The sequence below is a fragment of the Elephas maximus genome, chromosome 16, assembly GCF_024166365.1.
Source record: "Elephas maximus indicus isolate mEleMax1 chromosome 16, mEleMax1 primary haplotype, whole genome shotgun sequence".
Taxonomy (NCBI): domain Eukaryota; kingdom Metazoa; phylum Chordata; class Mammalia; order Proboscidea; family Elephantidae; genus Elephas; species Elephas maximus.
The window spans coordinates 74,919,929-74,944,657 of NC_064834.1; the positions used below are offsets into that span (position 1 = coordinate 74,919,929).

The 24,729-nt window shown below is 43.3% G+C and overlaps 1 protein-coding gene across 1 annotated transcript in view; it reads right to left on the minus strand.

Annotated features, from left to right (window-relative positions):
- Positions 1–24,729, minus strand: part of FAM53B (family with sequence similarity 53 member B) — a 533,156-nt gene that overhangs the window by 189,583 nt on the left and 318,844 nt on the right. The gene's annotated exons all lie outside the window — the stretch shown is intronic.

The following is a 24,729-nucleotide window of genomic DNA, read 5'->3' on the forward strand; positions in this document are numbered from 1 at the left end:
GTCTCTTTCAGCGCCTGACCAGGTCTTGCCTCAGCTTGCTCATTCTGGTGTTTCTAAGTAGACTTATACAGCTTTTTAAAGGCTATTAAAACTCATCTTCATTACAGACTTTTTGTCAGGCAGGTTTTAGGGAATTCCAAAAGCACAACTTACTGAACTGTTTCTGTTGGTTTTGAGGAGAAAGTACTGAGTATCAAGTTACTGAGAGAACTGAGTCTCAGCTGAGTATAAAACTGAATCACAGAGAGGTCCCCAAAGGGCCCCTTTCCCATAGGACATGGTCTTGTTTGAAATGACTCCTCAGCTCGAATCACCCAGCGACTGAGCTGCGGTAGAGCTTCGTGCTCTTAAGAGTGTCTTAGGAATTAGGGAATCAATTTAGAAGGAGGACCTGCTGACCAACCTGTGTGTTCTGGATTCTGTGAAACCATGGGCCATTCCAGTTCAGTGATGTGTCTCTTCCAAAATCCAACGGGATAGTCTGTTTTCAGCAAGATTTTAATACGTGGATTGTAACCTTTTAGGGTACTACTCTACATCCCTTCCAGCTGCTTGAGGAAAAGAAGACTGGACTCTCTTAACTCATAAGTCTGGAAATGCGTAATGACATGTTGTAACTGGCTTTTCTGGAGAAGGATCAAAACAAATGGGAATGCATCAGTGGAGCAGTGACAATAACTGCTTTAATGCATTAAAATGTCTGCCTTGTAAATCCGTATTTTAAGGAGGATAAACAAAAACCGTGTGGGGATGGAGTAAACTAAAAACACGGTAGAAATGAGTCATGGTTCTGAACTCTGTTCTTGGGTCTTCTTGGCCTTCACTAGGTTTCCTTCCAGTTTCTGAAAGTTCTCCGCCCTTATACAAGGTTCTGCTTCCTCCTTTCCCACAGCAGTCCTCAATCCTGCCAGACAGGAAGCTTGAACGCAAACGGCTCTGCAAACATGGTCTTCATAAATAATAGAAAATGTTTACTTTTCAACTTTATGACAAACAGATTTGAGGAAAGTCCTGAGATTTAGCTTTACTATCTTCCTTTTGTTCCAGTGGTTTTGTGACGTCGTAAATGAGGCAGCACATAGGACACAGAGTCCGTCCAAGTTAGGTAGCCCTGGGGTCACTCTGCTCCCTGGAGATTGGGGGAAGGGCACCCTTTAGCAATGAGACCTTGGAACATCCACAAGGAGATGGCTCCTTGAGTGCCAGGTGTTATACATGGTGCAGAATGTAGCCTTCTATTTGTACAAAGACTTGGCAAGAAGAAGCTCATTGCAGCATATTTATAATAGCAAAAAACTGGAAAGAACATTAATGATAATGGAATGGCTAAACCCTGGTACATCCACAGAAGAAATCATCTGCAGCCATTAAGGTTACCGAGATAGTAGTCAGATTCCTTTCCACAAAAGGATGGTTTCTAGATACCAAGAAAAGAAAGCCAGGTCTCCAAGTAGTATATGAAGTCTGATTTGATTTCTGTGGAGGAAAAAATATTTATGTAGGATTGCTATTGATAGAAAACTCTCAGGAAGGGTATTCACCAAAGTGTTGACAGTGTTGTCCTTGGCCCATGGCAATAAAGGTGATTTTTCTCCATCTTTCACTTAATTGCATTTTGTAATTTTTCTGCAATACTATTACTACTACCAGTTGCCATCACATCAACTCCAATTCATGACGACCCCACGTGTGTCAGAGAAAAATTGTGCTCCATGGGGTTTTCAATGGCAGATTTTTGGGAAGTTGATGGCCAGGCCTTTCTTCCAAGAAGCCTCTGGGTAGACTTGAACTTCCAACCTTTCTGTTAGCCAAATGTGTTCTTTGCACCACTCAAGGACTCCTTTTCTGCAGTAAGTGTATAATAAAAAGACTTCGGAAATTGTGGGTTATTGACTACATGAATTATTTCATCCACCCAGCCCTGGAGGTGATTCTGAAAACATTCCTGCTTCTCTGAGTATCTTTACTACCACACTTCAGTTTTTTAGATTTGTGGCCAATATAAGATTAGCCTTGTTGATGACCAAGTCAGTGAGCTGCTAGCTTCCCAGCGTGCAGCCTTTCTCGTTTCCAGATTAAATCACTCACTGACATTTTGGTTTGCATTGACAGTGATTTTTTTCCTAATAAGTATGGAGCCAATTCAACTTTTTTTTTTACTTTGGAACCCATTTCTAAATTTCCAAGAAGCACTTAAGAAATGCCTTTAGAATTGAAAGTGATTCAAAACTGGAGCAGTTATTTATGCCATTTCTCTAAGGCAAAAGTGCTTATCAGATTACTGCAAAATAGATTTGGGGAGTCTCAAAAGAAAATGATTCTTTTGATCCTGCAGATACTCTCTTTGTAAGATTGGTTCATCATGCTTGCTGGTATTCTTTAGTACTGTGCCCTTCCTGCTGGCGAAGACTTAGAGTGTATTAAATATTAGGAGGTGTAGACTCGTCTTAAGGAGCGCTGGTGGTGCAATGGTTAAGTGCTTGGCCGCCAACTGGAAGGTCAGCAGTTCGAACCCACTGGCAGTGGCTCTGCGGGAGAAAATACCCGTGGATCTGCTTCTGTAAAGATGACAGCCTAGAAAACCCTATGGGGCACTTCTACTCTGTCTTAAGGGTCACTGTGAGTTGGAATTGACTAGACAGCACACGACAACAGCAAGAACAGACTCCACATACAAACATGTCTGAGGTTTTTGATTCCAAAGCGAACAGATCCTTGCTTGGGTCATTTGCAGGGCTTTGAACTGGCTTGCTCTAGCTCAAACGCCTGCTGAGAAGTTACATTTCCACCCCAGATGTACTGAATCCCCAGGTGATTCTTATGTATAATACATTTTTGAGACCCACTACCATACTAGTTGTTTTTGAGTTTTTGAGTACCATACTAGTGGAACCCTGGTGGCGTAGTGTTTAAGTGCTATGGCTGCTAACCAAGAGGTCAGCAGTTCGAATCCACCAGGTGCTCCTTGGAAACTCTTATCAGGCAGTTCTACTCTATCCTGTTGGGTCGCTATGAATCAGAATGGACTCGATGGCAGTGGGTTTGGTTTTTGGTTTGACCATACTAGTGGTTCTCAGAAGTAGTCCCTAACCAGCAGCATTAGCATCACCTGGGAACTTGTTAGAAGTGCAAATTCTCGGCAGGGGTTCGACCAGAACAGAACCAGAATGACTCATTTGCTCTGGCTAACCCACTGTCAGTTCTTCTTGATAGAACTGGGGACCGCTAGGTCTCAACTGGGTAGAAACAGATGTGGCTTGTTGTTTGTTACCATCGAGTGGATTCTGACTCGTGGAGACCAGATGTTGCAGAGTAGAACTATCCCATAGGGGTTTCTTGGCTACAGTCTTAATGGAAGCAGGTCAAAAGGCCTTTTCTTCTTCGGTACTGCTGGGTGGGTTCAAACTGCCAAACCATTTGCGCCATGTAGGCACCTTCAGATGTAGGTTAACTGTACTAAAATGTGGATAATCAAAAAGACCTTCCAGTTTGGGGGTGTGTGTATGTGGGAGGAATTTGGTAATGGTAAGGAACCACTCTCTAGAAAGACTGATAAGCCCAGGGAAGATCCTTGACAAGAGATGGGAAGTTAAGATGAATTTTGTGCAGCTAGACTCCTTTCTCCTAAAATGTTCTCCATCTTCTCAGTCTGTCACAATGCTTCTCTTGTTTCAGGCTCAGCTCAAATGTCACCTGCTCCCTGGGAGGATCGTGCCTTCCACTTTGCACTGCGAACACCTTGCTCACATATCTTAATGTACCGCTCAGCACATAGAGTTACAGTTAACGTACCTGACTCTGCCAATAAGCTGTGAAGCTCTCAAGGGCAGGACAATGACTGAGACAGCTCAGAATTCCCAGCACCAGCAAAAGGCCTGGCATAGAGTTGGTGTCAAGCATTTGTTGCTTGACTGTTGAATGAAAATAGGCACTGTAGTACCAAAACCCAAACTCCCTGTCCTCGTGAGTTGATTCTGACTCATAGTGACCCTATAGGACACAGAACTGCCCCATAGGGGTTCCAAGGCTGTAATCTTTCTCCCATGGAGCAGCTACTGAGTTCAAACTGCTGATGTTTCAGTTACCAGCTGAGGGCTTTTAACCACTGTACCACCAGGGCGTCTGGAACTGTAGTAAACCACAAACCCATTGCTATCAAGTCTATTCCTACTCATAACGAACCTGTAGGATACAGTAGTGCTGCCCCATAGGGTTTCCAAGGAGTGACTGGTGGATTTGAACTGCTGACCTTTTGGTTAGCTGCCAAATGCCTAACTACTGCACCAGCAGGCTTCCTTGCCTAGTAAAAAACCAAACCCGTTGCTGTTGAGTCGATTCCGACTCATAGCGACCCTATAGGACAGAGTAGAACTGCACCATAGAGTTTCCAAGGAGCTCCTGGTAGATTCGGACTGCCGACCTTTTGATTAGCAGCCGTAGCACTTAACCACTACACCACCAGGGTTTCCGTAAGGAGGCCCCAAATAAACAAACTTGCCCCATAGATAAATTCATCCCTGAAGAATTAGGTGAGAAGACAAATACCTGGAGAGGTTCTGAGCAAAAAACCCTGCCTTCTTGAAATTGCCCTTGTTCTACAAGCCTTGATGAACAGCTTCCTCCTCGGCCTGTCAGAGCCATTATGCACAAGTCTGTGCACAAGGGCAGACACAAACTCAGTGTGGTGCGTAGTCAAAAGACTTCATTCCTGGCCTTCTCTGCCCTGAGTGCCTTGTATTAACTGTGTGATCTTGAGAACGTTCCTAGCCTCTCAGAGTCTCTGTTACCTTATCTGTAAAATGGGCTTGAGGGTGAGGATGATTGCCCTGCAGGGTGGTTGAGGGAATTGAATGAGAAACACATGTGCAAATCTCTTTGTAAACTATAAAACCCCACAGAAGCAGTTCCCTGGCAGTGGGTTTGACCACCATTTTATGTCTTCCCAGGTAAGGTGCCCTGAGAAGCCAGGGCTAGGTACCCAAAGAGAGTTGCCCGGAGTCTGCATAAGGAGCCTGGAAGGGCCCAGAAAGCAGTGCAGTGAGTACCATTTCTTTCACTGGTTATGTTTTCCTCTAAGGCGCAAAGTCTGGTGTGGCTCGCATAGCTACATCCTGCTGCCAAGATGGCGAACTCCTGGTGGCCGTCCGGAGCTAACCTCAAGGGAATGTACCATTGCTCAAAGAAGAGAGCTTACCTTCTAGAAGTGGCCATTGTTTCCAACTTCACCCTTGAGCCATTTTGGAAAATTATTTGCAGTTTTTTACTGTGGTAAGCAAATATGAGTGACCCATTGAAAGGTAAGGTTGGCATTCTGACTGGGGTCACTATAGTTGGTCCCAGATAGAATGGGAGATAAGTATGGAACAGAACTCAAATTCTTATTTTAAAAAAAAAAAAAGCCAGACGAATTGGAACAGTAGAAAACAGAGGACTCCCTGAGACTATCGCCTGGAGACACTCTTTAAACCTTGAACCAAGCCTATCCCCTGAGGTCACCTTTTAGGGAAATAGCAGAGTGGCACACAAAATAAAGGATATTACCCGTAAGATCGGTGTCCTACTTAAAAACCATCAGTATGAGAACAAAAGGTCAACAATTTCTCAAAAGCAAAGATGAGAAGATAAGGGGGCAGGAAAACTAGAGTACTAGAAAGGGAACAAACAGAATACAAAGAGAATGTTGACACATTGTGATAAACACAACTAATGTCACTCAGCAATTTGTGTGGAAATTGTCAAATGGGAACCTCACTTGCTGTGTAAACTTTCACCAAAACCGTAATAAAATATTTTTTAAAAGAGAGAAAAGGTTGGTGAAAGGCATTTTATCCTTCTAAAAAGTTGTGAAATGATTCTGTTTTCCAAAGTTGGCCCCATGGCATTTGCTTAGTCTGCTGCGAGAGCAAGAATAAAATCTGAAGAAAGACAACAGGACACCATCAGTAATCTGCGGGATCTGGGGTTTTGAACATGGCACCAGTTAATAAGATGTATTTCAGAAGTTAGCTATGTTTGACTTTGCCATCCACAAATCACGAAGCATTCATTCCTTTTTTTTTTAAGTATGAAAATTTTAAAATACAGTGAAACCTGTGAAAGCTGGAACTCAACAGGACCGCCATGTTTCTCTGGCTCTCGCAAGTGTTCCGCCTCTGACAGAGTGCAGTTTTACAGTTCTCTATCACTCTACTAGTGGAAAATATTTGGATTTTCCTTCCCTGACAGGTTTTCGCTTTCCATGGGTTCTGGCTTTCACAGGCTTTACTGTATATACAAAAGTAGAGAGAATAGAATAAAGAGCCACTATTTTTCCTTCCCTCAGATTCAGGGATGATTAACTCTTTGCTATACTTGTTTAATCTATCGCTTTTCCTTTTTTAAAAAGTTGCTATCTTTTTTAGAGCATAGCCCTGACATCTCACTGTTTTGCCCGCCCCTAAATACTTGTGTGTGTATAGCTAAAAAATAAGGATATTTTCTTACACAATCACAATACCATTGGCACCCCTAATGAAATTAATAATTCTTTAATATTATCTAGTGCCTTGGCCATAGTCCAGTGTCCTTGGATGTCTCAAAAAATGTTTACTGGAGAGATCTCCCTGTTGCCTTATTAACCAGATGATCACACTTGGCATCACCAACAAAGCCCCAGACCAATATCATGGCCCTTCTGATGTGAGTGTAGCACAAGGTGTACAACATCACCTGTGGAGTATTCATGGCCACCTATTTAACCTGAATCTAATCAAGTCTTTAGACCTAACTTCCAGTTTACGGGAAACACGCAGGAACAAATCACACTGTGTAATGAGGAGACAATCAGACAAAGCCAGAATATGGAACGTTCTACAAGACAACGGTCCTAATTTCTTCAAAAAGTCAGTGTCATGGGGGAAAAAAAAAAAAAGGTAGGAGACCATGCTGCATAAGAGAGACTATAGAAACATACAACCTTGTCTTAGGCTGGGTTCTCTAGAGAAGCAAAACCAGTAAAGCGTATAAATACATATATAGAGAGATTTATATCAAGGAAATGACTCATGAGGTTGTAGAGGATAGAATATCCAAAGTCCGTGGGTCAGGCTGGAGGCTTCTCCTGATTCACAAAGCTGTGGGACTGGTGAACCCAAGATCAGCAAGTCAGAGAGTGGGGCTCTTGCTCACAGGCTGCAAAGATTGATCGACAAATTGCAAGACTGCTGGCAAGCTGCTAGCCCAAGTCCCCAGAGCTGGAGGTCAGATGAACAAGAGTCAGCTGCAATATCCAGAGCAAACAAAAGGTACGAGCCTTCCCAGAATGTCCACTTATATTTGATGCAGGCCACACACTCCCTTTCAACTGATTGGCTACTCATAGCAGATCCCTTTACGGGGGTGATCACAACATCACAGGACTGCAAAACCACTGAGAATCATGGCCCAGCGAATTTGACACACAATCTTAGCCATCACAAACCTTGGTTAGCTTCTACGTTGGGGAAAAAAAAAAAAACGCTATAAAAAATGAGTGATACTGAGCTGCACATGTACATGTTAAAATGTCAAATGTTTTGTTACATTTATATTTACCACAATTAAAAAAAATAAAAACCATGGGCCATTTGGGGAAATTTGAATAGGGACGGGGTTAGATGATACTAGGAAATTATCCTGAGTTTTCTTAGGCATAATAATGGTATTGTGATTATATGAGAATCTCCTGATTTTGAGGAAATAACAGACTATGTGTTTTAGGGGTGTAGAGTCACAATGGTCGCAACTCATTCCAGTAGTCCAGAAAAACACACATGTGTGGAGAAAGACAGTATGTGTGGCAAAAGGTTAATTACTCTCAAATCTAGTATATGAGTGTCCACTGTGCTATTCTTTCAACTTTTCTGTATGAAAATTTACATGGTAAGAAGTTGGGGGTGGGAGGAATAAAGCTAAAACAGGGCTGATAATTCCTACTCCATTTATTCCATAGGCAGGGCAAGAGTAAAAATATTCAGTGACTGATATGGGATATAAATTGTTACAGAAATCAAAAGATAATATGTTTTCTCTGATTGAAATAACCTAAAAATATATATTTCATGCACATACAATATTTGTGTATGTGAATATTGAACGAAGAGGTATATATTATAGTATAAATCATTCTAGTAATTTCCAAATCATTTTTTGGTGTTTAGAAATTGTTATTGTGACCTTTTGTTTGGCACAGCTGTGACTAGCTAAATGGCGCCCCTGTCTGGGCCATGATTTGACTTAGGGAATTGCATCAATCTTTTCCATAGCTTCCTCTTTAAATCATAGTATTAAGTGACATGCAGTCTCAACAAATACAGAATCACCCGTATCACCAACAGTCTTGCTGACCATGCTGGATTCTCTCAGATTCCACTAAACCCAAAGCAGTTACTTTCAGAATTTTGCTGGCCTTTTTTTTATCACACTATGACTAGGGTTTTTATATAGCTGCTATCTCTATTATCAACTATCATGAGAGTATGGTTTTTTTAATCTCTATTATCAACTATCATGAGAGTATATACTATTACAATGTCACATTAATTGGCTTAATTTTATTAATTTTTGTGGACTTAAAACCCAAAGAGCTTTGCAAACATCTCTTGGCCAATTTTCTGGATTAAAAAACTATAAAAGACCTCAAAGTTTATTATATCTCTTCACTTTTACCATCAAACAAATATTTTCATTAACTTAGACAATTTTGGAGTTTTTTCCTTGCAATTGCTACTTTGTATTGTTTCAGAAGACATGCTTGTTTTTCTAGTAGTCTGCTTTTTAAAGGTTTCCTTTATCAATACTTCAATCACTTTGATCATTTTGTCAGTTCTAATAATCAAAACATTCCTTTCTTATAGACCTAAAGAAAGTACTAGCATCTCTTCTAGAATATCATTTACTAAAGCCACATCTTCTTAAGCGTTTCCATATTCCAAATGATTTGCTACTCCTTTTTATAATTTCTGTTAAAGATAACATCAAAGGCTCAATATAACTTCCAAAGTACTTCTGTAGCTCCAGCAGTTCAGTATGCCCATTGAGGTCTAAATATTCTTCTAACTTTTGATATTTGGGTTCCCAGCTCTTTGGTATATTATGTGTTTTTCTCTGGTATTTATTTAATATTGTAAATATAAAGTTTACCAAGAAAAGAATGATTTATACTCAGTATCAAATGAAAACATCCAGAAATTTTTCCATGTTTTGGCCAAAACTTTAGACTTTCTCTTTAGCATTACACTGGCACTACTTAAACATAAGAAATGTGTTCCTGTGAATTTTTCTCAATGAATCATTTTTCTTGAGCCCTGACAATAAAGCTTAATGTATTATTTCAATATTGTTCCATGAGGACAGCAAAACCATTACGTATCTTTAAACCTTAAATTTTACTTGTATGTAAATGATTAAGATACTTTTTATGTATAAGAGAGAAAGGCTCATCGATGATGGTTGAAATTTTATTGTCTTGATTTATGAGTTTTCCAAAAGGATGTTTTCTTATTCAGTTGATTTGTTTTGCAATGGGTTTTTAAAATTTGTTTACTTTTTAAATAACATCTTTATTGAAACTTAATTCATGTATCATACAGTTTTTAATTGAAAATGTTTTATTGCAGTAACATAAATAACACAAAAGTTGCCGTTTTAACAACTTTTAAGTGTGTAATTCAGTGGCATTAATTATATTCATAATATTGTGCGACCATCACCACTATTTGTTTTCAAAATGTCATCACCCCCAACAGAAACTCTGTACCCATTAAGCATTAATTTGCCATTCCTCCTCACTCTACCCTCCAGCCCATGGCACCAAAACCAAACGCATTGAAGTCGAGTCAATTCTGACTCACAGCAACCCGGTAGGACAGAGTAGAACTGCCCCTAGGGTTTCCAAAAAGTGGCTGGTGGATTTGAACTGCCAACCTTTTGGCTAACAACCAAGCTCTTAACCACTGAGCCACCAGGGCTCCTACCCCATGGTAGGTAACCACTGATACACTTTCTCTCCATATACATTTGCCTAGTCTAGATACTCCGTATAAACGACATAGTGGTTAAGTGCCGTGGCAAGCTGTTTGTCCTTCTGTGTCTGACGTATTTCACTCAGCATCATGTTTTTGAGGTTCATCCATGTCATAGCATGTATCAGAATTTAATTTCTCTTTGCGGCTGCATAATGTTCCATAGTATGTCTCTACCACATTTTGTTTATCCATTCATCTGTTGATGGACACTTGGGTTATTTCCACCTTTTGGCTATTGTAAATAATGCTACAAGGCATTGGTATATAGGTATCTGATTGTGCTGAGTCTCTACTTTCAAGTCTCTTGGGTATATACTTAGGAGTGGAATTACTAGGCTATGTGGTAGTTCCATGTTTAACTTTCCGGGGAACTGCCAAACTCTTCCACAGTGACTGCACCATTTTATATTCCCACCAGCAGTGTGCAAATGTTTCTGTTTCTCCCTGTCCTCATTATAACTTGTTATTTTCTGTTTATGTCTATTTGATACTAGCCATCGTAATGGGTGTATCTCTTTGTGGTTTTGATTTGCATTTCTCTAATGACTAATGAAGTTGAGCATCTTTTCATGTGCTTTTTTTTTATTGGCCATTTGTATATCTTTTTTGTAAAAATGTCTATTCAAGTTCATTGCCCACTTTCTAAAATTAGGCTGTCTTTTTGTTAAATTGTAGGAAACCAAAAAAACCAAACCCACTGCCGTCGAGTCAATTCCAACTCATAGCGACCTATACGACAGAGTAGAACTGCCCCATAGAGTTTCCAAGGAGCGCCTGGTGGATTTGAACTGGAATTCTTTATATATTCTGGATATTAAACCCTTATCAGATACATGATTTCCAAATATTTTCTCCTATTATATAGGTTGTCTTTTTACTTGCTTGATATTACTGTTTGCACAAAATTTTTTATTTTAATAAATTCCAACTTTTTCTTTAGCTACTGTCCAGGCATAGACCAGTAATGTGAAATTTGTCTCCCAAAATGGAAGGTACTGAGAGATCAAAGAAAGAGGCAGGCAACTCCAGTGTGGCAGCAAGGAGTATATTGTTGTTGTTAGGTGCTGTCGAGTTGGTTCTGACTCATAGTGACCCTATGCACAACAGAACCAAACACTGCCCAGTCCTGTGCCATCCTCATAATCGTTGTTATGCTTAAGCTCGTTGTTGCAGCCACTGTGTGTCAATCCACCTTGTTGAGCATCTTCCTCTTTTCCGCTGACCCTGTACTCTGGCAAGCATGATGTCCTTCTCCAGGGACCGATCTCTCCTGACAACATGTCCAAAGAGTGTAAGACGCAGTTTCGCCATCCTTGCCTCTAAGGAACATTCTGACTGTATTTCTTCTAAGACAGGTTTTTTCTTTCTTTTGGCAGTCCATGGTATATTCAGTATTCTTCACCAGCACCACAATTCAAAGGCGTCAATTCTTCAGTCTTCCTTATTCAGTGTCCACGTTTCACATGCACATGATGTGATTGCAAACACCATGGCTTGGGTCAGGCGCACCTTAGTCTTCAAGGTGACATATTTGCTTTTCAGCACTTCTAAAGAGGTCCTTTGCAGCAGATTTGTCCAGTACAATGAGTCGTTTGATTTCTTGACTGCTGCTTCTGTGGCTGTTGATCGTGGATCCAAATAAAATGAAATCCTCGACAACTTCAATCTTTTCTCCATTTATCATCATGTTGCCCATTGGTTCAGTTGTGAGGATTTTTGTTTCCTTTATGTTGAGGTGCAATCCGTACTGAAGGCTGTGGTCTTTGATCTTCATCAGTAAGTGCTTCAAGTCCTCTTCACTTTCAGCAAGTGAGGTTGTGTCATCTGCATAACGCAGGTTGTTAATGAGTCTTCCTCCAATCCTGATGCCCTGTTCTTCTTCATATAGTCCAGCTTCTCGGATTATTTGCTCAGCATACAGATTGAATAGGTATGGTGAAAGGATATAACCCTGACACACACCTTTCCTGATTTTAAACCACTCAGTATCCCCTTGTTTTGTCTGAACAACTACCTGTTGATCTATGTAAAGGTTCCTCATGAGCACAATTAAGTGTCCTGGAATTCTCATTCTTCACAATGTTATCCATAATTTGTTATGATCCACAGAGTTGAATCCCTTTGCATAGTCAATAAAACACAAGTAAACATCCTTCTGGTATTCTCTGCTTTCAGCTAGGATGCATCTGACATCAGCAATGATATCCCTGGCTTTACGTCCTCTTCTGAAACCGGCCTGAATTTCTGGCAGTTCCCTGTCAATATACTGCTGCAGCCGTTTTTGAATGATCTTCAGCAAGATTTTGCTTGCGTGTAATACTAATGATATTGTTCTATAATTTCCACATTTGGTTGGATCACCTTTCTTGGGAATAGACATAAATATGGATCTCTTCCAGTCAGTTGGCCAGGAAGCTGTCTTCCATATTTCTCGGCATAGACAAGTGAGCACCTCTAGCGCAGCATCTGTTTGTTGAAACATCTCAATTGATATTCCATCAATTCCTGGAGCCTTTTTTTCCACCAATGCCTTCAGAGCAGCTTGGATTTCTTCCATCAGCACCTTCAGTTCCTGATCATATGCTACCTCTTGAAATGGTTGAACGTTAACTAATTCTTTTTGGTATAATGACTCTGTGTGTTCTTTCCATCTTCTTTTGATGCTTCCTGCATCGTTTAATATTTTCACCATAGAATCCTTCACTGTCACAACTTGAGGCTTAATTTTTTTCTTCAGTTCTTTCAGCTTGAGAAATGCCAAGCGTGTTCTTCCCTTTTGGTTTTCTATCTCCAGCTCTTTGCACATGTCATTATAATACTTTACTTTGTCTTCTCGAGCCGCCCTTTGAAATCTTCTGTTCAGTTCTCTTACTTGATCATTTCTTCTTTAGCTGCTGTCCAGGCATAGACCAGTAATGTGAAATTTGTCTCCAAAAGTGGAAGGCGCTGAGAGGTCAAAGAAAGAGGCAGGCAACTCCAGTGTGGCAGTAAAGGAGTGTATTAGGGAGACTTAAACATACAAGTCAAGTCCTGGGTGGCTGCAGGAGCAGAGCAGATCTCCACACCCTGCAGTGGGAGGGCATAGGTTTTATAGTGGTGGTGGACAATAGTGGCTCCATACCAGGGGCTTACATAAGAATGCAAACAGTAGTGAACTAGCGGGCCACATGGGGCGCCCATGTTTGGCCTTGCAAAGCCTATTTCCCCTTCAGTCCACCCCTCCACACCAGCTCTTACGATCCGCCATATTCCCCCCTTTGTGCCATAGTATGAGAGACCCCAGTCCCTCCCCGCCGGGAACAGATATAGAAGTGGGGTTGGCCAGGTGCCATGTGGTGCCCGCACATATGCAAAAGACAGAGAAAGCTACTGTGTGCCCAGAACAGGGGGAAGCCTTCTCTGATAAGGAGAAGGAACTGGAAGAGAGGAGGTGATCCAATTCTCAGCCTCCTTACCAGAGAATGTTCTAGCAGCCTGGATGGGAGACATAGAGAGAGACCATTCCCCCAACAGTCCAGCCCCCAAGTCCCATCAGTGTGCCAGAAAAAGAAGCAAAACCATACCAAGTCCTGATATACCCATCACCCATTTTGGATGTCGAGCTGCATGTCTGTGGTTTGGTGCGTAATTCTGGTGGATGTTATATCTGTGCATCATTTGAGGCAGCATTTAATGAGGGTTACTAGGAGGATTAGGCAGGTTGGTCAGGCCTGTCTGGAGGAGAGATCCCAACCAGCCACCCCAGTTGTGGCTTAATCCAAGCCACCTGGATAGATCAAAGGGCTGCATTTGTCCCAATGTTATGTATGTGTAACACATCCTGATTCATTTATGTAAGAACAGTGTATTTCTCCCAACATGGCACATTATATGGACAGTACACATTTCGCTACAAGTAATACAAAAGCTCTTTTTCTCAGCACAGTTGAACAAGATATAACCATTACCAGACAAGGCTAATTCATATTTGGTGTAGTCAGTCAATGTATATTGGACCACCTGGTCATAGTCTGCAAGTTGTCCATGTCCAGACTAACCTCAGACTCAGTCTTAAAAGTACAGCTCTCAGAGTCAAACCATCCAGTCCTGTGCCATTTATATTCTTAATACATAGAAATTTCCTTCTAAAGTTGGAGCACTCCCCACAGGCAGCTTTCATATTTCAAAAGATGTTTTCCACGAGTAGTGGAGTTGGCCATATTCATTTACCAAATGATCTCCTCAGGTTACACATTCATTTGGTCCACAAGATATCCTCCTTGTTGACAGATCAGCAGGAACAATGTGGGGAAATGACCTGTCATCTCCATTCAGGTGTTGACAGTGTGATGGTTAAGACTGTGTGTCACCTTGGCTGGGCCTTGATTCTCAGCATTTATATGTGATCACTCCCATGAAGGAATGCTGTGAGTAGCCAGTCAATGGAAGGGGGGTTTCCTTGGGGTGTGGCCTGTGTCTGAATATAGGCAGACATTCTGGCTTTTTGTTCTCTCTGGATCCTGGGGCTGCCTCCTGTTTATCTGACCTCTAGTTCTTGGGACTTGAGCTAACAGCATATCTGCAGATCCTGGGATTCGTTGACCTTCATAGCCTGCCTGTGAGCAGAAGCCATGCCCTCTAACCTGCCAATCTTGGGTTTGCCAGCCCCTGCAGCTATGTGAATCAGGAGAAACCTTTTGGTCTTGTCTGCCAATCTTGGTTTTGCCAGCCCCTGCAGCTATGTGAATCAGGAGAAACCTTTTGGTCTTGTCTGCCAATCTTGGGATTCATTGATCTTCACAGCCTGCGAGCAAAAGCCCTGCTCTACAACCTGTTGATCTTTGGTTCGCCAGCCCTTAAGGCTACGTGAATTGAGAGAAGCCTTTATCCTGATCACATACTGGGGATGTTCCAGCCTCTTCAATAACGTGAGTCATTGCCTTGATATAAATCTCTCTCTGTATGTACTTACATGCTTTACTGGTTTTGCTTCTCTAGAAGACACAGAGCCAACAGTTGGTCTGATTGGTAGTTTTAGCAAAAATCTGTATTGTTGGGGCCCATGGATGAGGGGCTTGTCCATCTTTGTGAGATAAACTTGGAAGAAAAAGACAGCATTAGCAATTCCCACCCCCCCCCCCAATTTCCTGTGGGACTTGAGGTGCAGGTTGCCTGGGTATAGCCACCCAGGCTGTCTGTCCTAGTCTTGAGGCAGTGACCTCTGTGGGAACCCAGATCTTTTGTTAGGAACAGTTGTATACAAAAGAAACACATTTTACAGAATAGACAGTTTGATCAAACATACAGTGCAAATGAGAAATGCCCTTGCCCGGAACTGCTGCATTGAGACCCCAGACTGCTTACCTGAGATGTACAGTTCAGCCTGGGGTTGTCTTTTCCCATCCCATCAGCCATTTAAATCTGTTCACTGAAGTGCTCAATCACCCCTATGACTTGGGGGCGATATAGAGTGTGAAGAGTTCATTCAAGACCCAGTGGAAGCCTCTGGACAGGATAAGAGGCCCCAGCATGATTTACCTGTAGAGAATGCCCTGGCCTGTTGGCTCAGGAATCTGTCCCTGGGCAGGTTTCAGCCATGGCCAGAGCATCATAGGCAGGTCAGCTTTTCTAAGCTGTCTGGCATTTCCTGATGACAGTGGCAGTCCCTGTGTGTGGGCCCAGTCTAGGATGGTGTGTGAATCTCTATGGGCCGTCTGTCTGGCATTTCCTGATGACAGTGGCAGTCCCTGTGTGTGGGCCCAGTCTAGGATGGTGTGTGAATCTCTATGGGCCGTCTGTCTGGCATTTCCTGATGACAGTGGCAGTCCCTGCGTGTGGGCCCAGTCTAGGATGGTGTGTGAATCTCTACGGGCCGTCTGTCTGGCATTTCCTGATGACAGTGGCAGTCCCTGCGTGTGGGCCCAGTCTAGGATGGTGTGTGAATCTCTACGGGCCGTCTGTCTGGCATTTCCTGATGACAGTGGCAGTCCCTGCGTGTGGGCCCAGTCTAGGATGGTGTGTGAATCTCTATGGGCCGTCTGTCTGGCATTTCCTGATGACAGTGGCAGTCCCTGTGTGTGGGCCCAGTCTAGGATGGTGTGTGAATCTCTATGGGCCGTCTGTCTGGCATTTCCTGATGACAGTGGCAGTCCCTGTGTGTGGGCCCAGTCTAGGATGGTGTGTGAATCTCTATGGGCCGTCTGTCTGGCATTTCCTGATGACAGTGGCAGTCCCTGTGTGTGGGCCCAGTCTAGGATGGTGTGTGAATCTCTATGGGCCGTCTGTCTGGCATTTCCTGATGACAGTGGCAGTCCCTGCGTGTAGGCCCAGTCTAGGATGGTGTGTGAATCTCTATGGGCCGTCTGTCTGGCATTTCCTGATGACAGTGGCAGTCCCTGCGTGTGGGCCCAGTCTAGGATGGTGTGTGAATCTCTATGGGCCGTCTGTCTGGCATTTCCTGATGACAGTGGCAGTCCCTGTGTGTGGGCCCAGTCTAGGATGGTGTGTGAATCTCTATGGGCCGTCTGTCTGGCATTTCCTGATGACAGTGGCAGTCCCTGTGTGTGGGCCCAGTCTAGGATGGTGTGTGAATCTCTATGGGCCGTCTGTCTGGCATTTCCTGATGACAGTGGCAGTCCCTGCGTGTGGGCCCAGTCTAGGATGGTGTGTGAATCTCTACGGGCCGTCTGTCTGGCATTTCCTGATGACAGTGGCAGTCCCTGCGTGTGGGCCCAGTCTAGGATGGTGTGTGAATCTCTACGGGCCGTCTGTCTGGCATTTCCTGATGACAGTGGCAGTCCCTGCGTGTGGGCCCAGTCTAGGATGGTGTGTGAATCTCTATGGGCCGTCTGTCTGGCATTTCCTGATGACAGTGGCAGTCCCTGTGTGTGGGCCCAGTCTAGGATGGTGTGTGAATCTCTATGGGCCGTCCTCTCTTAAATCCAGGAGGTAGTCGGTTGCACATCTCTTGGCTCCGGAGCAGAGGATGCTTCAGCCTCTGCGGTCAGTTGGCAAGGTGCTCTGCTTGTTGGTGGTTTTCCTCTCTCAGCATAGGGGCTGTCACGAATTGAATTGTGTCCCAAAAATATGTGTCAACTTGGTTGGGGCATGATTCCCGGTATTGTGTGGTTGTCCTCCATTTTGTGATTGTAATTTTATGTTAAGAGGATTAGGGTGGGATTGTAACACAACTGCTTACTTAGGTCACCTCCCTGAACCAATGTAAAGGGAGTTTCCCTGGGGTGTGGCCTGCAGCACCTTTTATCTCTCAAGAGATGAAAGGGAAGCAAGCAGAGAGTTGGGGACCTCATACCACCAAGAAACCAGCACCAGGAGCAGAGCATGTCCTTTGGACCTGGGGTCCCTGTGTCTGAGAAGCTCCTCAACCAGGGAAGATTGATGACAAGGAGTCTTCCTCCAGAGCTGACAGAAAGAGAATGTCTTCCCCTGGAGCTGACGCCTTGAATTTGGACTTGTAACCTACTAGGCTGTGAAGAAATAAATTTCTCTTTGTTAAAGCCATCACTTGTGATATTCTGTTATAGCGGCACTAGACGCTTTCTGGTGACCAACCACACAAGCAATAAAAGCTTAGCAGAAGCAGAAGTGATTTCTTTTTTTCTTTTTTTTTTTTTTTGTCCAGATGTCTCATCCCCACAGGGGCTTGCTTTATATGTCAGTCTGAGCTTTATATGTCAGTCTGAGGGTTGTCAGTGGCTAGATTGAATGGCCAGGCTGTTAGCTATAGCCCACATCACAGTTTCTGTGTACCCCAGTAGAAAATGGCCCTAACTGCAGCAATTTGTGTCAGGGCTTTGAGGCAAAAGTTTACAAAGGTGTACATTAATACATCAACATCATCAATACATATAATAGGGGCCTGTAGGTCCCCCAAAGGGACCCCAGAGTCAAACTTGAACAAGGGTCTCAATGATGGTGACCTCAGACCAAAAGTTTTCCTCACTGATTTTTAATTATAACGTAAGGCTTTTGGTCTTCCCTAGTGACAGAGGGGCCTAGGCTTAATCCTCAGTCTTAATCATTTCTGAAAGTGAGATCTGGGCAAAGTTGGCAGAACCCTCAGTCATTTGTGAAGGCCGCGCCTCCACCATACCAAGTGCAGCATGGGTTCAGCCCAGTTGCCTGGTAACCTGGAGGCGGGCCCTCCTATTTTAGTTTTCCCCTTACTATTGCAGCTGTGACGATGTTGCTGCTTGATTTTCTTGGTGGGGCAGCTATCAGAGGATTCCAGAGAGGGCCTCAGGTCTCTTCAAAGCCTCTCAACACAAACTATCTTGAAGGGCTTTTTGCTCCTTTTTTTCTTTTCCCCTCTCTGTCTGCTGTTTTAATTCTTGCTTTGCGCTAGGTTTTACAGGGTGTTCTCAGCACAGTCACCTGCTTAGCCCCTCTGACTATCTCTGTTGCCATTGTTGGAGGGTGTCATGGATTGAATTGTGTCTCCTAAAAATATCTGTCAACTTGGTTAGGCCGCAATTCCTAGTATTGTATGATTGTCTACCATTTCTTCATCTGATATGATTTCCCTGTGTTGTAAATCCTATCACTGTGATGTTAATGAGATTAGTGGCAGTCATGTTGATGAGATCTACCAGATTAGTGTCTTAAGCCAATCTCTTTTGGGATATAAAGGAGACAAGCCAGCAGAGAGACATGGGGAACCTCATACCACCAAGAAAGCAGCACCAGGAGCAGAGTATGTAAAGGACTTGAGGTTCCTGCACTGAGATGCTCCCAGGCCAAGGGAAGACTGATAAGGAACTTCCTCCAGACCCAAGAGAGAAAGAAAGCCTTCCCCTGGCGCCAGCACCCTGAATTCAGACTTCTAGCCTACTGGACTGTGAGAGAATAAGCTTCTCTTTATTAAAGCCATCTGCTTGTGGTATTTCTGCAATAGCAGCACTAGACGACAAAGACAGAGGGCTTTGAGCAATGGCTAGGGGATTGTTCCCCTAGCCCTTGAATCTCCCATCTTTATAAACGTGCAAGCGAGTGTTTCTAGTTGCTCATCTTCTTCGAGGATGTGGCTGCTCAATATGTCCGCCATGGCCACACACAACTGCTGCATATCCCTTTCCAACTGTAACTCTGCCTGCAGAGCTTTTATGCATACTTCAGCAGTTAGCTGGGCTTTATTCGCCAGCTGAACAGCCTGGAGCAGAGGTCCTCCCACATCCACTACTGCTCTCCTAGCTTTTCTTCCACACTTAACATGTCTGCCCACAACCAGGCTATGCCACTTGGCATTTTTGGGGTGTCCCCATACTCTGGACAACCTGGAATTTCCTTTGCAGAGAAAGATATGGGCCACACCTCCCCACATGGATGTCACTGGCCAACCTGGGCTTTCCCCCCAGAAAAGCACACAGGCCAGACCTCCCCACATGGAGGTCGCTGGCCAACATGGGGTTTCCCCTGTAGATGCCTCACTCCAACTTGCCATTTCCTTGGTCTGGCTGGTTTGCCAGCTGCCTGCACGTGGACCAGTAATGTGAAATTTGTCTCTAAAAATGAAGGTTGCCGAGAGACCAAAGAGATGGGCAACTCCAGTGTGGCAGCAAAGGAGTATATTAGGGAGACTTACGTACGAGGGGAGTCTTGGGTGGCTGCAGAACCACAGCAGATCTCTGCACTCTGCAGTGGGAGGGCAGAGGTTTTATAGTGGTGGTGGACAATAGTGGCTCCGTGCCAGGGGCTTACATAAGAATGCAAACTGTAGGGAACTAGTGGACCACGTGGGGACACCCATGTTTGGCCTCACAAAGCCTATTTCTTCTTCAGTTGCTCATGCTTTTGATGTCATACCTAAGAATCCATTGCCAAATGCAAGGTACTGAAGATTTATCCCTATGTTTTCTTCTAAGACTTTTATGATTTTAGTTCTTAGATTGTTGCTCCATCTTGAGTTAATTTGCATATATCATGTGAAGTAGGGATCCAACTTTATTCTTCTGCATGTTGGAATCCAGTTGTCATCCAGTTGTCCTAACAGCATTTGTTGGAGAGTAAAATTTTGATTTTTTATTTACCACAGCATACTTGGTTAGGCCATAATTCACAGGATTATAATGATTGTCTACCATTTCATCATCTGATGTGATTTCCCTGTGTTGTAAATTCTATCACTATGATGCTAATGAGACAGATTAGCAGCAGTTCTATTGATGAGATCTACAAGATTAGATAGAGTCTTAAGCCAATTGTACACTTTTAAAGTGTACAATTCAGTGGTTTTTAGTGTATTCACAGAGGGTGCAATGCCTAACCCATTGCCACTGAGTTGATTCCAACTCATAGTGACCCTATAGGACAGAGTAGAACTGCCCTGTAGGGTTTCCAAGGCTGTAATCTTTACGGAAGCAGACTGCCATATCTTTCTCCTGCAGAGTGGCAGATGGGTTTCAACTGCTGACCTTCTGGTTAACAGCCGAGCACTTAACCACCGCACCACCAGGGCTCCTTGTGCAATGCTTAGGAGACAATAAACACTGATAAACTGTGGCTACCATTGTCTCTAACAAAGTCTTCATCCAAGACGCATAGTTTTCTAGACTCCAGATGAGCAAGCACTGGTACACTGTAAATTTAGGCCCCTGTGGTCAGAGCTTCTCCACAGTTGGGGTACCAGGTAGCACCTGCAGCCACGGTGGAATATGAAAAGCCTCGAAGGGCTCAAGTCACCTCACCCTCATTTTGTTGAATAGCTTGGGCTTTGGGTAAAAATTTGGTGGGAAGAAAGAGTTCCACTCACTCATAAAAAAGAAGGTCATAAAACCACAGATTAGTCCAACCCAGCATTATCCAGTAGAACTTTCTGTGATGATGGAAATGTTCTGTATCTGCACTGTCCAACACAGTAGACACAAGCCACATAAGGCTACTGAGCCCTTGATACAGGGCTAGTGTGACTGAAGAACTGAGTTTTGTTTTTTAAATAAACTTTTTTTTATTTTGGAACAGTTTTAGACTGACAGAAAATTGCGAAAGTAATACAGAGTTCCCATATACCCCACACATATCAGTTTCCCTGATAATTAACATGTTAGTATGGTATTTCAGAGTTTTTAATTTTACTCAATTTTAACTAATTTCAATCTAAATTTAAATAGCCTCGTGCTATGTAGCTAGTGGTCACCATATTGGACAGCGCAAGATGCTAGTCCCTTATCTCCCAATGAGGGCATTGAGGCAAGAGTAGATTGTGACTTGCCCAAGGTCACAACGCCAGTGAAAGAAGCAGAGCCCAGGCCTCCTCTTTCGGCTGCGTCTGATGCAGACCATCACAGACCCAGAGAGTTTTAGCGGAGAAAAGAATGGTAGAGATCATTTCGGGCAACATTTGTCCCAGACTGAAGTAAACAAAGGACAGGCTGGAACATTCGCTCTGGAGCCCCCACAGAGTTTGGCATTCTGCTCAGGAAGCTTGGCTGTCCTCAGCTGGTGATGTCCTTGGTGGCATACTGCATGGACACAGGCAGGCCAGAACAGGCCAGGGGCAGGGGACCTCAGGCATGGGGCAGCTGCCATCTTGTGACTCCTTTCCTCACAAGCGTGCTCCTTCCCACTGGCCCAGCTCTGATAGGAAGGGCTCGATCAAGGTCAGATCAGCCATATCCCTGAGTGCTTACGCCCATTCCACCTGCTCATTCTATAGGCCTGCCCACTCAGAGGAACCCAGGTGGCGGATCAAATTAATCCTCATTCTTTATCCGGAGGCTGGCACACACATCTCTACCCACCCAGGGAGAGTGGGCATAGAGTTATGGGTGAGACTGAGTGACGCACAAGCCCTCAGGAGAAGAGGCATGGTGCGAGGGATCCCTGGCACCTTCCTCTGGCCATCTGTCCCTGAGCAAATCTGGTGTGAATGTGCTTCGCCTCACTGGATGCTGGGAAATCATGCTCCAGGCACTTAGAGACCAGGTGGGGCCGATTAGGTCCTACCTTCAGTTCATCTCCTAGCTGGGGGATGTAGCCTCTCTGCCTCTCTTTTCTCCCTCCCCCCTTTCCTTTCCATCCTTCTTTTGTCTGAGTATATTTTTATCAAAGTATAATGTATATATAAAAAAAAGGTACAAATCACCTCCACCAGACTGAGTCCAGCACAACTAGATGGTGCTCAGCTACTACCACTGACTGCTCTGACAGGGATCACAATAGAGGGTCCCAGACAGAGCTGGAGAAAAATGTAGGACAAATTCTAACTCGTGAGAAAAGACGAGACTTACTGGTCTGACAGAGACTGGAGAAAGCCCAAGAGTATGGCCCCGGATACCCTTTTAGCTCAGTAATGAAGTCACTTCTGAGGTTCACCCTTCATCCAAAGATTAGACAGGCCCATAAAACAAAAGGAGACTAAATGGGCACACCAGCCCCAGGAGCAAGGACGAGAAGGCAGGAGGGGACAAGAAAGCTGGTAATGGGGAACCCAAGGCTGAGAAGGGGAGAGTGTTGACACATCATGGGGTTGGGAACCATGTCACAAAACAATATGTGTACTAACTTTTTATGAGAAACTAATTTACTCTATAACCTTTCATCTAAATCACAATAGAAAAGGGTGCAAAGCATAAATATATAGTTTGTTGAATTTTCACAAAGTGAATGTATCTATGTAACCAGCCCCCAGATCAAGAAATAGAATGTCACCTGCCCCTCAGAATCCCCCCTCATGTTCTTCTCAAGTCATCACACCCCCTCCTGACTTTAGGATCCCTGGTGGCACAATAGTTAAGTGCTCGGCTGCTAACCAAAAGGTTGGCAGTTCGAACCCACCCAGCGGCTCCAGATCTGGTGATCCACTCCCATATATTACAGCCTAGAAAACAATGGGGCAGTTCTACTCAGTCACGTAGGGTTGCTATGAGTCAAAAATCAACAACACCTAACAGAACAGACTTTATCACTGTAAATTAATTTTGCCTATTTATAAACTTGCCTGTTTATTTCACTCAACATGTCCATAAGATACATCCATGTTGAGGACAGCAATTATTCAACTGTTGACGAGTGTTTGGGAGATTTGGGGAGGAGGCTATTACAAATGCTGTAGGTTTGAACGTTGTCATCCTGTGTTTTGTAAACATGTCACATTTATTGGGGGGCGGGTATAGGTCTAGAAGTGAATTGCTGGTCATTAGGTATGCAAATGTTCAACTTTAGTAGATATGGCCAACAGTTTTCCAGTGTTGTTAACTAGTTCACACTTCCAACAGCAAGTAGAAGAGTTCCAGTTGCTCCACTCTCACCCACAATTGGTATTGTCAGCTTAGAAAATTGTAGCCATTCTGGTTAGTGTGTAGTGGTGACTTATTGTGGTTGAAGTGGTGATCCACTGGAAACAATGAGGTTGAGCCCTTTTCTATGTGCTCATTGGCCTTTTAAATAACTTCTTTTGTGAAGTTCCTTTTGAGCCTTTTACCTACTTTTCTATTACGTTGCCTGCCTTTTTCTTATCGATTCATAAGAGCTCATATATATATTCCAGACATGAGTTTTACACATACACGCAGATATCATATATAGATATAAAATCAAATATCTTTCTTTGCCTACTAAGTGGCTTGTCTCTTTACTCTCTTAAAGGCGTCTTTTGATATACATAGAAATTCTTAATTTTAATGTAATCCAACTTGCCACTTGTTTCCCTTTGTGGTTAAGTGTTTTTATGTCTTGTTTAAGAAATCTTTACCTAACTCCAAGGCCATGAAAATTTTCTGCTGAGTTTTTTTCTAGACGTTTTATTGCTTGCTTTTTTACATTTTGACTTTTGTATATGGTGTGAAGTAAAGGTCAAAAGTTCTCTATATGATGTGATCTAAGGGCCAAAATTAATTTTTCCCTATGAATATCCAGTTGACCCAGCACCAATTATCAAAGACAATCCTTTCTCCAATCCACCAAATTGTCACATTTGCTGTAAATCAAATGCAAGTCTGTTTCTGAATTCTATTTTTTTTCTAGTGGCCCATGTAGCTTAATGTAGGTTAGTAATAAGTGGTGATACCTGCTAGTGTAAATCTTTAAGCCCTGTTTTTTTCTTTTTTGGGGGGGCAGTTCTTGGCTCTTTGCGTTTTCATATACATTTTAGAATCAGCTTGTCAGTTTCCCAAAATAGTCTTGCTGGGATTTTAATTGATATTTCATTGAATATATAGATCAGCTAGGAAGAATTGACATATTTACAATATTAAGCCTTCTAATCAATGAAACAGGTATATCTGCTGTTTTTGTAGGTCAGCAGTATCTCATCTATTTCTATTTTCTGGAATAGTTTGTCTAAGATTGGGGTTATTTCTTCATAAATTGGAAGAATTCTCTGATGAAGCCATAGTTACCTGGAGAGAGAGAGAGAGAGAGAGTGTGTGGGTGGGGGGGGGGATGGGTGTTTATCCAGCTTTTCTAGTTGCTTTAGTGAGAAAATTGGTCTGCTCAAAGCTATTGCATTATGGCTGGGAGAGGGATTCCCTGACAGCCTCTTAAACTGGGATTTGGTACTAGTTGGTCATGGCTGAAGGAACGCTGGTGGTGCAGTGGATAAAGCAATTGACTGCCAATCAAAAGGTTGGCAATTCAAAACCACCAGCAGTTTCTTGGGAGAAAGATGTGGCTGTAAAGATTTACAGCTTTGGAAGCCTTATAGGGTTGCTATGAGTAGAATCAACTCAACAGCAGTGTGTTCGGTGGGTTT